The 16,849-nt window shown below is 40.8% G+C and overlaps 1 long non-coding RNA gene across 1 annotated transcript in view; it reads right to left on the bottom strand.

Annotated features, from left to right (window-relative positions):
- The window catches only part of LOC307212810, a 571,259-nt gene that overhangs the window by 189,004 nt on the left and 365,406 nt on the right, over positions 1-16,849 (bottom strand). The gene's annotated exons all lie outside the window — the stretch shown is intronic.

The raw sequence follows: 16,849 nt of genomic DNA, 5'->3' as shown, positions 1-16,849 counted from the left end.
AAAAACAAAATTAAAATACAACATTAAAATATTGAAACATTAAAATATTAAAATGTAGCATCATCGCAGGAGAAGAAAGGAAAAGAAAAAAGAAAGAGGGGGAGGGAATCAAATTGGCTCCAAGCCAAAGGCCAGGTCCGCTGGAACAGCTCTGTCTTACAGGCCCTGCAGAAAGAAATCAGATCCTGCAGGGCCCTGGTCTCATGAGGCAGAGCGTTCCACCAAGCCGGAGCCAGAGTTGAAAAGGCCCTGGCTCTGGTTGAAGCCAATCTAACTTCCTTAGGGCCCGGGACCACTAGGGTGTTGCTATTTATGGACCTTGAGGCTCTCCGTGGGGCATACCGGGAGAGGCGGTCCCGTAGGTACGAGGGTCCTAGGCCGTGAAAGTGACCCAAAGCAATGGATTCAAGTTACAAGAAATGAGATTTCAGCTAAACATCAGGAAGACCATTCTGACAGCAAGAGTTGCTCAGCAGTATAATGAATTTCCTCGGAAGGTTGTGGACCCTCTTTCATTCCAGGTTTTTAAGCAGAGATTGGATGGCCATCTGTCATGGATGCTGCATTGCACACAGTTGGACTAGATGACCCTCAGCGTCCCTCCCAACAATACGATTTTGGGATTCTGTGTTCTTGAAGCTGACCTATCAATAGAAATGATGTCATGTCACTGCTAGTACTTACAATTTTATTGCATGTAATCTAAAAAAAAGCAAAGTTCACCATCTCTGTTTTTTTTTTTAAAAAAAAATCATTTATTTCATTTTTTACTATTTCTGGAAGCATCGCTCATTACACACAGCCCTGCACTAGGTTTGTACATGTGTTCATTTTGATTTCTAATGGCAGGAGGTTTCTCATCTCCAGAACATCTTTTAATCATAAATTTTCTACGAACTATGGAATGTTTCCATTTGAAAGACTCATGAAACCAACACATGCTGGGTAGAAGGATACTGCTGAGGAAGACCTATGCAGATAGTGTAATGTTACTTAGCGATTAGAAGCTGGGGAATCTTGTGTACATATTCCCAAGGTGTTTATGTGTTATTTATACTATCATTGATGTATTCTCCTAATACTAGTAGGAATAAGAATGCCTCAGAACATCACCCCTTTCGCTTATTATATCACCTGTTAAATTCAGGAGGACGAACCAGCCAAGCAGGGTAAATATTTCCAGTACAATCCTTTGTGTGTCTACTCAAAAGTAAGCCCCGTGGCAAGTGTAAGATGAACTCTTGCTTCCCCCATAACAATATTTGGAAAACATATGCTAGCCTCTGATTAACACCTCTTAAAATGGACAGAGGCCCTATTCCTTTGCTTATCTGGCCACCCCAAAATTATGATGATAGACTTCTCTGACCATTCATTGAGATTCAGTTCCCAGGGCGTTCAGTTCTAGTAGCCTAACTTCATCTTAGCAGTTCTTATGGGGATACGAGTGAGTGAAAAGTAGTGTTCCTGTCTCTCCATCTCAGCTGAAGATGTAAGCACCATGGAGACTGCCAGAAAAAGAGGTGGACGTTCATTCACAATGACTGCATAATGAATGATCAACACAGCCAACTCTTCCAGTCAGCAGCTAGAAGCAGAGAAGTGCAACCAAAGGTTATGTCTTAGAGGCATAAATTTACTCTCTGTGATGAAATGTAATCAGATCTCACCAGTTTCCACTTTGAAGTCTTCATGAAATCTGTGAGGTTACAGGCCTGAACATATCTCCACTCCCAGTCAACAGGCCTCATATATCTATATACTGTGCATTTGTATGGAAACTAAAGCAAACAAATGCACAGTAGGGTTTTCAAACACCCCCTCTTAGAAAAGGGGTACAGCTACATCTAAGCAGTTAACATTTTAGAAAAACAACAAGCTCAAAACAGCAATCCCAAACCACCACAGCAGGAGAATCTATCTATGACATCCCTCCTCCTTTCCCCCCATTTCTCAGCAAGTGAATAAGGAAGACTTTGTCTTTGTCCCCTCTTGGAGTAAGTTACGAATCTCTTCTTCCATGTGCACACATAAGCACTTTTTAAAAGATCACCATTTGTGCTCATCTTGTCTTTAAAAGCGCACCGAGTCCAATGCGAACAAACAACCCTGGGGGTTTATGAGAACTGCTCAACTACTAAAAATGCCTGCACGGTTTTACTGGATTCTTTTATCCAGGACATTGTGTTTTTGCTTCCATGGGAAAAGAAAACTAGCCAACGACAGATGGCAAAAAGTGGCGAGCCTAAATATGCACCAGAGACACGCTTTATCTACAGCAAGGCCTTTAATTTTCTGGGACCAACGCAGCCGTAAAACTCGACACCGTGCCAAATACCGATGGACATCGTTGTTCGAGAGCAATTTTGGACCAAGGCCTTCCCTTGAGTACTTTATGTGTCACAAATCAGCACACAAGATTCCTCACACCAAACTGCTAGTGGGGTTGGTGTGGAGAGGGAAGGGAAGGGAAGAGAAGGGTTAGGACATGAAAAAGTACCCAAAGGGTAATACAGCTTTGTTCCCATATGGAGCAAGGAATGAGAGGAGGCAAGGTGAAGGGAGGCTACAAACCAAAAGGTGGCCAAAAAAAGGTGGTCAGGATTCCTCAACAATGCGTCAGGAGGGATAATATGTATGTAGAAGTCCATGGCAAATTTAAGGACATTTAATGACCCCTGCTCAATCTCCATGAACAGTAGTAGTTGGCCTTCCTTAGAAGACAATGGTGAACATCAATTAATTCCGCCTCTTCAGAGATTCCTTATCCAGTCACTCCTTTTGCAATATTTCTAATGAAAACACAGCCCATGGTTTGTTCCTTAAACTGTCCCCTTCTTATTTCTTATAGAAGTCTGTCAGATCTGACATGAATGGGACTTGATTCTCAGAGAACAGATGCTTAAACATGAGGAACTTTTAGCCTATTTCTTTTACAAACAAAAACTTGTTTTCTGAATGTGATGGGGGGGGGGAACCATTGCTCATGGCCACGGATGTGTGTTCCACAAGATTGATTCAAATGAGGTGTAGGCATAGACATGATCAAAAATATGGTCACCACTGACGATTCAGTTAAAAGGATCTCTTTGTTTAAAGTTTTCACCGGTGAGCCATATGGTTTCCTTACCATAATAAAAAACCTTATCAATTGTGAGATCCAGATATTTAAAAGAACAGCAGTTTGCTTTGAACGTCCTTGATCTGAGATTAGGATAAACTCTGTACACCTTTTTCCAGTGTTTTCAAGAATCTATTGTGTTTATCAAAGGCATTTTTATTAGACACCTAGGATTTTAGGGATTGGCAATATGCATGATATAAAGACTTTCGCAGAGGTTAGCACAAGTTGCTTTTGGAATGGGATCAAAATGCCCAGCCAATGCTCTGTGACCCTGCCTCCCACACACCCAATCCCTCCTCTTCTTCCTCCTCCTCTGTGGCGCTGCTGTTATTGAATTTAGATTTGGATAAACTTTTCCCTGGAAGGTGATTGCTCACAGCAGTTCATTTTAAACTCACAGGCTTAGATCAGGCTTTGTGTGTGTGAACAGGCCTGTCATCAGACATTCCAGGTCGCTCTCCAAAATGAATGCGGCTTTCCTCGGCGTTTGCTCAGCGTTTGGGCAGCAGACATTCCTTCTGCTCTGCATTAATCCAATTATTAAACACCTGCAGACATGCAATAACAGTTTCGAAGCCAAGTCCCTTAGAAATGGTTTTATGGGAGAACGTAATCTGCCATCCTGCTATCAGGAGTCATGTTACACACCTGCCAAGTCCTGTGCTTTGGGGGCCGGGAACCCAACAATTCATGGCAAGAATTCATGGCAATAATGTTTTGGTTTTTTTCCTCCTTTGTGGCGGAGGGTGGGGAAGAGGCATGTTAACCAGACCAAATAAAATAAAATAAAATAAAAATACTCATACTTTTTAATTTTACTGCCATGGAGTCCATTAAACATTATGAACTCCTAGATGAATTTTATTAAAAGCCAATTTTAGTCTTCAAATATTTACAGAAGAGCATGACAGAAAAGCAACATCTCAGGGCCCACTCAAACATGTTCCAAAAGGTCCATTAAAATAGAAAGATGACTCACATGCACACACTTTGCCATTCTGTCGCTGTTCTCAGGGTTTTTAATCTGATAACCACCAACATGCATTCCAAAGTGATGTGTTGGAACTATGAAATAATTGCTTTTCTTGCCCAAATTTCTTATTTTCTCTCCCCTTTCTTTTAAAATTTCTGCTGCTTTCTGGAGCCCTAATATTTGGGGTAACTTACCATTTATGCTATGTAATGCATTAGGTTGGTGCTCGTAATTATAGGTTCCTCTGTGGTCTGTCATTCATTCATTCATTCCTTTTCATTTCTTTAATTTCTATGATGCTTTTCATTCGCATGAATCACAAAATGGCTCACAAACAATAAATGGCAATAACATAATAGGACATCGCAAATACAACATAAATCAAATGGAACAATTAACAAATAATCCGTAAAACAATTTCAAAGCATCAGTAAAACAACCACATTGTATTAACAAAACAACTTAAAAAATAACCTAAGCAGCACGACCACAACAAAAGTCCACAACAAAATCTTATAATGTAAGATTCACAGAGGCACTGCAGCACTCACAATCCACAAAACTAGGGTTGCCATATTTCAAAAATCCGGACACAAAAGTTGTTGAGCTGTTTTTTAGTTTTGGCCAATGGAAATCGCCAAAATCTACACTGCCGACATGGGCTTGCCATACGTCTGGATTTTCCTGGACATTTCAGTGATTTCTGCCCGAATGCTGCTTAAGGGGGTGGGGTGAATTCTGTCTAAGTCCGAGAAATTCCGGAGGTATGGCAACCCTGACTAAACACTATTAACAACATTAACAAACTAGCAACCGAAAGCAAACTAAGCACTATAGAATTCACACACACACACACTCTTCCCAACTATATCAGGGAGCAACACTGAGGTCCTTGCTTCATGCACAAAGCTCTTTTGAAATCATCCACTCAGGGACACCACTGGGGAAAGATGGGGGGCAAGTCGCCCCCTTATCCTTGCCCATACATTTCAGTCCATGGTGATTATTCCTTGGGAGCAGCTGCTTTTGGTTATTTGACATGTTCTTAAGATCACTTTTGCGGGGATGGAAATTTTCTCTTTTTAATGATTATATTTTATTAATTTTCCATCAAAAGAAAATACAAATCACACCACATTACAACTTCTATACATTTTTCCATTTTTGACTTCCTTCAGCCGCTCTGCCAATCATCCGAATTATATCTTCTTTAATTACACATTTCCAAATTTTGCTATTGCCTTTATGCCTACCCCCACTTCTATTTTCCCTTTTTACAATATTTCTTAAGTTATTACAGAGCTTCTTTAAATGCCACTAACGTTATTCCATTATCACTTATACACTCCCAATACTCAACTAACTTTCCCCAGTCCTCGATGAACTTTTGATCTCGTAGATATCTGATCTTCCCAGTCAGTTTATCAAGTTCTGCATAGTCCATCAGCTTCATTCTCCACTCCTCCAGCGTTGGTATTTGTTCTTGTTTCCATTTCTGGGCCAGTAATATTCTTGCCGCAGTTACTGCATATTGGAAAAGTTTATGATCCTTTCTATTTATCTCATTTCCGACAATTCCTAAGAGAAAGGCCTCTGGTTTCTTAACAAATGTATATTTCAACATTTTTTTCAGTTCATTATATATCAACTCCCAGAAGCTTTTCACTTTCTTACATTCCCACCACATATGGTAAAATGTACCATCCTTTTCTTTACATTTCCAACACTTCTTACATGTTTTATACATTTTTGCTAGTTTTACTGGTGTAATATACCATCTATATATCATTTTCATAACATTTTCTTTTAATGCAGTACATGCAGTAAATTTAATACTTTCATTCCATAGTTTTATCCAATCATTAAATTGTATATTATGACCAATGTCTCTGGCCTGGGATGGAAATTTTCTCAGTGCTTTCATTTTTCTACAGAAAATGTCCATTAAAAAATGGTTTCATAAGATTCATTAGTAACAATGCATGGTTGCCAATACAATACTGGATGTCCTTGGAAATTTCAAACCCATAATTCTTTGTTTGTTTGTTTGTTTTCCCAGGCGGTTATCCCTAGCAAATGTGTGAGAGAATACATAAATGTTTTCCTGATTTGTAAAGAGGGAGTGGGGATGAAATAAAACCATAAATACACACCCAAAGCCAAAGCAAGTTATAAATTCTTCTGACAGGCTACATAGGTGAAATGAAAACCAAAGTTTATTCTTACTTCCAGGGCTTTTTCTGTGACAGTATTCAGTGCTGCTAGCGCAGCGGTTTGACTTCATTCAAGACATACTCCATTATCTCTTGAGACAGGCAGATGCCAACAACATCATCAACAACATTCACTGGTACTGAGTAAAAACACATCTTTTTGCTGCCCATGACTGGCACTCACAGTGCCTTTATCAGTATGTGAGTACCGTCACCTCATTTTTTACAGGGGAAAAGTGCTGCTTATTTCATTTCAGGCTACAGGTGTTTTTAGTTTGGTTTGCTAAATATAAGTCAAATGAGCTAAATTAGATCACGGTCTAATTACAGGAGGACAGAAACTCTCACAAATTCTTAATTTTCTGGAAAACCCACATCACTGCTTAAAATACACCACTTTCGCAAACTTAACGTTGGCTACCTACAAGAGGTCTCCTCTGCGGAATTCTGCCACTCATTTTCCCATGCACTTAGTAAAATCTCTTTGACCCACCTTATCAAAACGAAAAAGGAACCCCAGCTTCAACACTGGAGGCCGCAGGGATTTATCATAGAAATTGATGAGGATGCCTTGCTCTGTATCTAAACTGTGGGGAAATCCAGAATGATAATAGCCAACACACTATGATTTATGGTGCTCTACACAACAGGACTCTCCCTTGTCTGTTGCTGCTGTGGATGTTATTCATGCCTCCTGCCATGCTTTAGGTTTAACATTCACACATGCACAATATTTTGATTTTAACACACATGTGCATGGAAGGAAAGAACAGTGATGACACAGGAGAAGGCAAGTTTTTTAGAGCAAAGGGTAGCCAGCAGTTTGGGCTACTAGAGGCTCACAGGCAAGGCAAGGCAAGGCAAGGCAAAATCTAGATCAAATTTAGACTTTGTACAGATTAAAATAATTTGATTACATAAAGATTAAAATAAGCCAATAGCCTCCAAATAAATAGGATCCTAAGGTAAAGGTAAAGGGACCCCTGACCATTATGTCCAGTCATGGCCGACTCTGGGGTTGCGGCCTCATCTCGCTTTATTGGCAGAGGGAGCCGGTGTACAGCTTCCGAGTCATGTGGCCAGCATGACTAAGCCGGTTCTGGCGAACCAGAGCAGTGCACGGAAATGCCGTTTACCTTCCTGCCGGAGTAGTACCTATTTATCTACTTGCACTTTGACGTGCTTTTGAACTGCTAGGTTGGCAGGAGCAGGGACTGAGCAATGGGAGCTCACCCCGTCGCGGGGCCTCAAACCACCGGCCTTCTGATCGGCAAGCCCTAGGCTCAGTGGTTTATACCACAGTGCCACCCATGTCCCAAGAAGAAACAAACATACCCTCAAAATGAGCGACTGGGGGAGAAGAAGCAACAACGTAGATCAGAAGATGGGGAGCGGATGAGTATGCTGTCTTACAACAGCACCTGCAGAATAAAGTCAAACTCTTTAATCCTTCATGATTTGCATACATTTCAGTGGAATGTCACCTAAAATGTTTTCATATATGTTTGAGACATTACGTCTTTATGTATAACCGTCCCTTAATAGCCAAGTCTAATATAGTCTCTATCCAAATTTCTATGCTTTGGAATACGCCTGGATTTCCAGTGTGTATCACAATCCTTTTTTCTTTTTCTTTTTTTGTTACCAGAGTGGCTTGATATATCCATAGCAAATGTCCTGAACTTTTACTGCAAGCCCCGCTGCAAAAGTGTATTTGCTGAAAGCGCGTCTCTCGTCAAGTGAAACGACACCCTCGTTACCAGGAGCCCATTTTCCGATTGGATTTTCGGTCCTTGAAGCGTGGTTTCATGAAGCTAGAGCTCTTGGGCTTCGCTTTGTATCTCATTATGCTTTTAAGGGCCATTTCATATGTGGATTCTAAGGCAACTGTGTCACACAATCCCTATAAGTTATCATTGCTGTTTTCCTTGGCAGCAGACATGCTACAGTGATAAATATGTGCGCTGTTCAAGGAAGACAAGTTGGACTGGACTAAGAGCCACCTGCAGTTTATAGCATCACAGTCACCGTCAAGGGCTATACAAAATGTCCTGTGGGGTCTTTTGCACAGCTGTAGACAAGACAGCTACAGAACTTTCGCCAATGAGAGCATTCCAAGACTCCAGTCCTGTGCGCTCACCCCTCCCACACAGCTTTATATTCCTCTATCCCATATGTAACCTTCAGCCCCTACCCAGAGCAGACAATCTGACAATAATAATAGTAGTCACCGAGAAAAGGTAACCTCTATCATACTAACCATTTCTGAAAACTAAAACGCTTAGGATATGATTTGAATTAAAATCCACATTGTTTGACTTGTCTCTCTTGACAAAATGTCTTCACCTATACTCTCTCGCACACAGAAACCTGCAATCAGACCATACCCATGAGCACTGACCTCTCTGGAGGTCAATATGCTTTCAAATAGCCCTATTTTCAGGGAGTTTTGATCCTGGGTTTATTTATTTTCAAATATAAGTGAGGAATCAGCTACTTTCTTCTTCTTCTGATGCTGCTGCTCTTTTCACAGTGATCAATAACTAAACGTGACTGGAAGATTAATGGAAATGGTTTTGAATTTTTGTCTTCCCCCTTTTCTGGGCAAAGAGTTTAAGCAAATAGTTATGAGTAATTTCATATATTAATATTTTTATTATTTAAATACCGGAAAGAGCTGTCATGAATCAGTTATCGTAGAGCATTCTCCAGAAGTCCAACCTAGGAGTCAATTATTTTATCACCTGTTCAGACTACATCTGTGAATTTATCTTTTCTTACTGTAAAGCATGTATTAGCAACATCAGGCACAGGGAAAGGAGTGATGACAAAAGACTGTAGAAGGAACACAGTGGGTTTATTTTGGGTTTTTATCTAATTTATTTATAAAAAGTGCACCAATAGAAAAAGCATTATTCAATAACAAATCAGTTGTGGAGGAAGTAAAACTACTTTCAATATTCATCATGAATGTTCATGTCTATATCCCCAAGAAATGTGCATAATACACAAATCCAGACTTGTATTCAACAACTCATTTTTTTCCTATTACAATATGTACACACACACACAAATACAGTTTTATATGCACAGTATAAAAGTACATTAGATTAGATTAGACTCCTGGTTCACTTTTCTGACAGCTGCCACTGACAACCCTAATAGAAACTCTTGATAAACTTTCATGGAGCACAGTTGGAAAACCAGTGGATTAGACAGTTCTCATGAATTCCTTTTTTATTTCAAAAAATGTATTACATATTTCTATAAAAGAAAGGTTACATGTAAACTAACTATATGCATAACACATCCAACTGTAACTGATTTCCTATAATCCTATATTCTATAATATATTTTATGTGCTATATAACCAAATGTGTTATTGCTATAACAGCCACATCCTCACATATACAGAAACAATACTTGCAGAGAAACCATAAAATATATTTTACAAGCAATCTCAATATGATATACAGTGTAATCGGAAAAATATTCCATTTGCATGAGCAATAAAAAATATTATGGACTCACTGGGAATTTTTCTTGAATACAAGCTTTGGGTCTAGTCAACTGAAGTCAACGGGATTTGTGATTTCAACAAGAGAAAGCTTTGGCTGCTACAGGGTTCTGTTATGACAAAAGTGATGCGTCTTTTTTAAGTAATAATAATAATGTATAAGTGCCTGCAATGGTGCCAATGAATTACTTTCATTCTAATAAGATTTAATCACCAGGAGGGTCATGCCCACTATGGGAAATCAACGCTCAATATACAGTCTTTCCAATTCTCCCAACGGCCAAGAGAAACCCCCCAGAGAGCTATTATTCATTTGTGCGGTTGTCAATTAACCAAAATGTGTGATTTAAATATGTTTATCCTCTTGGACTGAGGCCAAGTTAAAAAAGAAAGAAGGGCCCTTCATTCTGACTGTGCAATGTGCACTGTGTGGGTGAGTGTACACTTTGTGATGCTGTTAGAGTAGACTTGTGTTGTGAGACCTCTTCAAGCCTGTCCCACTCTGCAAGGAGGATCCAGTGCTGTCAGCAGGAAGAACACACCCCCCACCCCCTAACTGTTGGGTAAATTTCCGCAGGTTATCTGGCCATTTCTGATGCTGGGAATAAATTTTTGTGTACCTCACAAGGTTGGCAAGTGAGACACACATTTTCCACCTTCCCCAAGGGACAGAATGGAAGTTGTTGTTGTTGTTGTTTAGTCGTTTAGTCGTGTCCGACTCTTCGTGACCCCATGGACCAGAGAATGCCAGGCACTCCTGTCCTCCACTGCCCCCCGCAGCTTGGTCAGACTCATGCTGGTAACCTCGAAAACACTATCCAACCATCTCGTCCTCTGTCGCCCCCTTCTCCTTGTGCCCTCCATCTTTCCCAACATCAGGGTCTTCTCCAGGGAGTCTTCTCTTCTCATGAGGTGGCCAAAGTACTGGAGCCTCAGCTTCACGATCTGTCCTTCCAGTGAGCACTCAGGGCTGATTTCCTTCAGAATGGAGAGGTTTGATCTTCTTGCAGTCCATGGGACTCTCAAGAGTCTCCTCCAGCACCATAATTCAAAAGCATCCATTCTTCGGCGATCAGCCTTCTTTATGGTCCAGCTCTCACTTCCATACATCACTAAGAATGGAAGTAGGGAGCATGAATTCCTGATGTGGCTAATGTGATTTTGATTTGTTGTCACAATCTAAAAGGTGGAGCAGTGGTTGAGGAAGAAGGTGAGGCAGATGGAATTGGATGCCTTCAACAGAGGACAGGACATATTAAGGCAGTTCCACACACACAATTCAAAAGGCTACTAGCTTATTCACAGAAGGATGGGTTGCTCTGTTTTTCAGACTTGCTCTTCATATCAGTGCCCAATGCAGAAAATTCAAATACCACCCTACTGGAGGTTTGAAAGACCATCATTGGCTCCCAGTATGTTTCCGGGCACAATTCAATGTGTTGGTACTGAGCTTTAAAGCCCTAAATGGCCTCAGACCTGTATGTCTGAAGGTATGGCCACCCCCATTGTTCAGCCCAGACACAGAGGTCCAGTTCCAAGGGCCTTCTGCAATTTCCTTCACTGCGAGAAGTGAAGATACAGGGAACCAGGCAGAGGGACTTCTTGGCAGCAGCACCCACACTGGAAGGGCCTCCCATCAGATGTCAAGGAGATATAACATTTAGAAGACATCTGAAGGCAGCCCTGTACAAGGAAGCTTTTTCATGTGTAATGTTTTGTTATGTTTTTATATGTGTTGGAAACCACCCAGGCTGGCTGGGGCAATCCTATCAGATGGGTGGGATACAAATAATAAAATTATCATTAGTAGCAGTATTTCTTGCTTTCAAAAGGAAGCTGAATGATTGAGAATTTGCTTCCCATTGATTGCCTCCTCACCTGATGCCTGAGGAGGGCCACCCCATAAATATACCAAGTTTGAATTTGTTACAGCATGTGTTATTTGTTCCTTGAATTGTTGCGGATCCTTCGAATTCCTCCTGTTCTGAGAAATGCAGATAGATCTCCAACTTGCTTCTTTCTCTGCTTTTCTAAGTCATAAGATTAAAGAAGATAATGGCCCAGATTTACATCGAGCTGTCAGGAAGCAGGTGAGGGGCCGAATAAATTGTCATCCCTCCATCCCATTATACAGCTGCAGTGCATGAACTCTCATTACATTCAGTGGGAGTTGCTCCCATTCAGCTGTTGCATATGCTTCCTGCAGGATGGACGGAGCTAAGTGTGCATCTGCAGGTCTCCACAACAGGAAGTGAAGGAAAGCCCAACTTCACAGAGAAATGAGTGATGAAGTGAAAGAAGATTATATCGTAATAACAGAGAAGGTTGGATTTCAAAATCATCAGTTTATAAGTTCAGGGCTGCGAACAAGGTCATTCGGTACAACCCGGTGAGACAACTTTAAAATGAGCTTTCAAAAGACCATTCTAGAGCCACTCTTTTCATATATAGATTCCCTCTCTCTCTCTCTCTCTCTCTCTCTCTCTCTCTCTCCATTAATAAAGATTGGTATGTGCAATTTAAATCCAGCAGGAAAACAATTGCAGAAACACAACTGCAGGAGTCATTGAATAAAAGCATTTATCCACCTGGCACACATATAATGACATCGTAAAGCTCAGTAGGGAGAATGCATTTTTGGACATCAAATTCATACGTTAAGATCTATCGCAATGTGCTTGGGATATAGGATATAAAATGTCCAAAGAATGAAAGCAAGGGCTTCTTTTACTAACATTCTTAGCAAGTGACAAAATAAAAAAAAAGAGATACTTCTTTTTAAAAATATTCAGCATTATATTCAGTGGAATAATAATGTAGAAATTTGGGAGGCACACCTGGATTCAAATCTCTTGTTAACTGTGAAGTTCGCAGAGTTGACATTGTCATTTTTTATTTCTTAGCTTAGGGGGCAGTCAATATGGTGTTCTCCAGTTGTTGATCATAGATAGAATCATAGATTGGTAGAGTTGGAAGGGTCCCTGAGGGTCATCTAGTCCAACGCCCTACAATGTAGGAATCTCAACTGAAGCAATCCATAACAGAGTACCATCCAAACTCTGCTTAAAAATCTCCAGTGAAGGAGAACCCACAACACTCTGGGGGAGTCTGTTCACTGTCAGACAGCTCCTACCATCACAAAGTTCTTCCTGGTGTTTAGTCAGAATCTCCTTTCTTGTAACTTGAAGCCATTGGTTCAGGTTCTACCCTCCAGAGTAGGAGAAAACAAGCTTGCTCCATCCTCCATGTGACAGCCCTTTGGATATTTGAAGATGGCTATCATCTCTCCTGTCAGTTTCCTCATTACCTGTCTAAACATACCCAACTCCCCCAACACTTCCTCATAAGGCTTGATTTCCAGACCCTTGGCCATCTTGGTCACCCACCTCTGCCCACATTCCAGCTTGTCAATAATCTTCTTAACTTGCAGTGCCCAGAACTGGACACAGTACTCCAGTCATGGTCTGACCAATACAAAATAGAGTGGTGCTATTACTTCCCTTGATCGAAATGCTATTACTTCTGTTGATACAGCCTAGAATACCATCACCCCTTATTGCTAGTGCATATTCACATTGCTAGTGCTGACTCATATTAAGCTTGCTGTCTACTGAGACCCCTAGATTCTTTTCACATGTTCTACTGGCAAAGCAGGTTTTCCTCCATCTTATATTTGTGCAGTTGGCCTACCAATTCTTATTGGGCATGCTTCTTGGAGTGGTGCTACCCCATACCTAGCCTACTGTATAGGCTGTTATCGGGACCAGAATGGAATAACTCCTGATCTCCTTAGTATAGAGATAGGATACAGGTGTGATTGATCAATTAAATAAACTGTGTTGGACCGGTTGATAAAGCACTAATCCCTTACTTTGCATGAATATAAAAAAAGTATGGATATAAAAAAGAAATGGATGCATTTAGATCCCTTGTAGATGTTTCTATTTCTTGTGAAGGTCAGTTGATTCTGATGCAGATTCCCTGCCTTGCTAAACCATAATTTAGCAGCTGGGAACGGTAGTCAGGACCATATAGCCACACACACCCCATTTCCTTTCCTCAACACAGGAATCCAGGTTCGCTGAAGCTACATGTCCAAAATGAGGAACTGAGGTTTAATGTCAGTTGAAAATCCCATTTGTGATTTAAATTTGTGACATTAAATCACAGTTCCTCATTTCACACACAACAGACAGCTGTAGTTTAAGCTCACAGATGAAGGGAGATAGCAAATGGTGTGGGGAGGCGAGTACACGATCCCAAAGCCCTTTCTTGACTGCTAAACTATGGTTAACTATACTGTAACAAGCTAGTAAATGTACACCTGAATCAGGCTAATAGCATATACAATTGTACCTTGGAATTCGAACAGAATCCATTCCAGAAGTCCGTTCGACTTCCAAAACGTTCGAAAACCAAAGCACGGCTTCTGATTGGCTGCAGGATTGGCAGCCAGTTGGAAGCCGCAGAAGCCCCATTGGATGTTCGGCTTCCAAAAATAGTTCGCAAACCAGAACACTCACTTCCGGGTTTGCAGTGTTCAGGAACAAAAACATTCGAGAACTAAGCTGTTTGAAAACCAAGGTATGACTGTATACAATGATATGAATCCTACAAGGATGGGCATGATGCCCTCGACAGCAAGAGTGATGCATCCAAAGTTTCAGCTCAAGAAAATTTCCCACATTGTCCCATCTTCCCAGATAGGCAGAGTTAGCAATGTGCCGAAATCTCAAAATGAGTGGTGATTGTGTTGGGGTTTAGAAAAAGGAGCTTTTCTCCATGGTCTGAAACACTTTTACAGTCAACTAAGCATAGAATGTCAACAATCTCAAGATAAATGAATATAGGAAACAATACAGAACCCAGATCCCTCAAATCAGCCTTCCCTAACCAAGAGCTTTTTTCTCCAACTCCCATAATTCCCAGTCAACCTATGGTCAGGGATTATGGCAGTTACAGTTTGTAGGAGTGCAGAAATTATTACCCCAGAAGAATAATAAAACTTAGAACTGTGGAACTACTGTAGTATATATCTAATAAGAAAGAAGAGGCTATATATCTACACTACAGACTTTAAAATATATTGTACCTGTTTGACAGACTCTTCTTCCCCCAAGAATCCTGGGAAATGTTGTTTGGTGATAGCGCTAAGAATATGTATACACACTCAAAAAGAAACACAATTCCCAGAATTCCCTGGTAAGAAGGAATGATTGCTTAAACAATTTAAATCTGTAACACAGATTTTTTTTGGAGGGGGTTAAGGTAAAATCCATGGCATTGATTGATGTATATATAATTTGGCTATTTGTCTTCACATTCTCAAAACTACCTGGGTTTTAGATTTGTCGAAGTATAATTTTAATTCATTCATCTTTCATTGTTACAAAAACCCATTAATAAGTGAGACACAGAAGGAGAAGAGAGACCCTCTGATGTCATCCTGAGCCTTGGCTCACAATGACCACTTTCCAGGAAGATCTGCAATTGCCATGTAATTCAGAAAATCCTGTTGCACATTTAGACTCAGCTCATCTCTTTCCAGATGTGCAGAATTAGATGGCAAATGACTGTCCTCTTAAATCACAAGAAGATTTGAACAAAAGAAAACACAAAAATATAATTGTTTGGGACAGGTTCTTTCTCTCTACTTAACAAAAGTCAGTATTACTGTATGGTTTCATTATCACCTTCACAGAGAGACTGTCCTATGACTGAAGCACCTATAAAATGTTAAAGGACTTTAAAACAAAAGAGAACATGGGGTGGTTAGCTATTTTTGGCCAGCGTTCTTTAAAAGTGTGTTTATGTCTCATACACAATGTCTAAAATTAGACCGTATTGTCTGAAAATAACTTGGGTATGTTGGATGGAAGGACTGCAATGTTCTTTTCGTAGTGAGTCGAAGCGATGTTCAGCTAGATTTTATGTGAGCCTGCCTCCACAGTTCAGGTGTGATTCAAGAAAGACTTGGACTCAGTTTCATTCCGTCCATCAAGGAATGTACTTTGGTACATTGTTGACATGGCAATCCTAAGCACTTTCACTAAAAAGCCCTGCTGAATTTAATGAGGACATGTGTCTGAGGGAGCATACAAGGATAGACATGTGATAGGATGTCTATCGATTGTTTATTTCTGTCTATAGGACATGGGTGGCACTGTGGTCTAAACCACTGAGCCTCTTGGGCTTGCAAATCAGAAGATCAGTGGTTCAAATCCCAGTAACGGGGTGAGTCCCCGTTGCTCTGTCCCAGTTCCTGCCAACCAAGCAGTTTGAAAGCACACCAGTGCAAGTAGATAAATAGGTACCATTGTGGCGGGAAGGTAAAGGGTGTTTCCGTGCACTCTGATTTCCACCACGGTGTTCCATGGCACCAGAAGCAGTTTTGTCATGCTAGCCACATGACCTGGAAAGCTGTCTGGGGACAAATGCCTGCTCCCTCGGCCTGAAAGCGAGATGAGCGCCAAAACCCCATAGTCACTTTTGTCTGGACTTAACCATCCAGGGCTCCTTTACCTATACCTTCAGTCTATATTTCTCTGTGTCCCTTCCCTTTCTGAGTGTTTACATTTAGGGTTCTTAATCCTAAGAACCCTAAACAGAAACAGAAGATCCAGCTAAAACTAAGCACTTTTGGTCACATTAATTCCAGTGCAAGATTTAAACATGCATTTAACTCTCCATCAAAATCAATGGGCTTAAATGTGTTTAAATTTGCTATAGAATTCCCAGACCTCTGGGCCAGAGCATTGCATATTGGAGAACTTAAGATGGTGAGCAGCAACAGCAGATGGGAGCTGAGCAGTGGTGGGCTAATTGCAGCCACATCTGGAGGGTGGTAGCATAAACAGCACCATGCCACGGGTCTCCTCACATCTGGTGCCAGCTCTGTTCCCAATAACATCTGAACAGGGTGGTTCATCTTCTGCTTGTTCTTTGACATGGAGGGGAAACCTTACATATCTGTTGGACTATTCCTAGAAAAGAGGAACTGTGTGTATTTGTTATTTGTTTTC

This window comes from Podarcis cretensis (genome assembly GCF_951804945.1).
Source record: "Podarcis cretensis genome assembly, chromosome: 3".
In the NCBI taxonomy this organism is placed as follows: domain Eukaryota; kingdom Metazoa; phylum Chordata; class Lepidosauria; order Squamata; family Lacertidae; genus Podarcis; species Podarcis cretensis.
The sequence above is the reverse complement of the archived record's forward strand: the minus strand, read 5'-3'. Positions and strand labels throughout refer to the sequence as shown.